Consider the following 915-nt stretch of genomic DNA (forward strand, 5'->3'; position numbering starts at 1 on the left):
CTGTTGACCTAACCTTGGGAGATCTTGTCGCACTGCTCTGAAGACAAAAATGTTCAAATGTGTGTGAAATCTTATGGGACTTAACTGCTAAGGTCATCAGTCCCTAAGATTACACACTACTTAACCTAAATTATCCTAAGGACAAACACAAACACCCATGTCCGAGGGAGGACTCGAACCCTCTCAAGATGGTCTTCAGTTTTTGCACAGTTTTGGGAGAAGGTAATGATTGAGGAACACGTCTGCAGAGCGCATTCTAGGCAAGCTCCATAGCAAGGGTGTCCAACTAAATTTCTAAGTGCACTACAATGGTAACTTTTATCATTGTGGCGGCTCATACCAAAAAAGGCTTCGTTAAGGAACGAAACTAACGGAAAAAACACAGCTCATCTAGGTAGGCGTGCAATAAGTATTTATGTTAGATTATTACAAACTTAAAATGAAACTTAAAAGTAATGAAAAATAAAATGAATAAAACTAAAACTTAATGAGACAATAACTTTTCTTTGTTTGACCAGTTCCTCGATGTTTGCGGATATATTTGACGTCGAATTCTGAGCATTCTGTTAGTGAAGATCTCGTTTCCGATTTTACATTTGTCATGAGCGAAAAACTGCTCACAGATTTATGTGCTTCGGAACAATGACACCTGTTGAAGTTCTAATGTGGATAGGTTGGGATACTGATTGGGTCTGATACGAGGGTCGTTCTGAAAGTAAGACCTCCTATTTTTATTAGGAAGTTTATTGTAAGGTCTTATGGGACCAAACTGCTGAGGTCATCGGTCCCTAAACCTACACACTACTTAATCTAACTTAAACTAACTTACGCTTTGGACAACACACACACACCCATGCCCGAGGCAGGACTCGAACCTCCGACGGGGAGAGCCGCACGGACCGTGACAAGGCAACC

The sequence above is a fragment of the Schistocerca serialis genome, chromosome 4 (assembly GCF_023864345.2).
Source record: "Schistocerca serialis cubense isolate TAMUIC-IGC-003099 chromosome 4, iqSchSeri2.2, whole genome shotgun sequence".
NCBI classification, from domain to species: Eukaryota; Metazoa; Arthropoda; class Insecta; order Orthoptera; family Acrididae; genus Schistocerca; species Schistocerca serialis.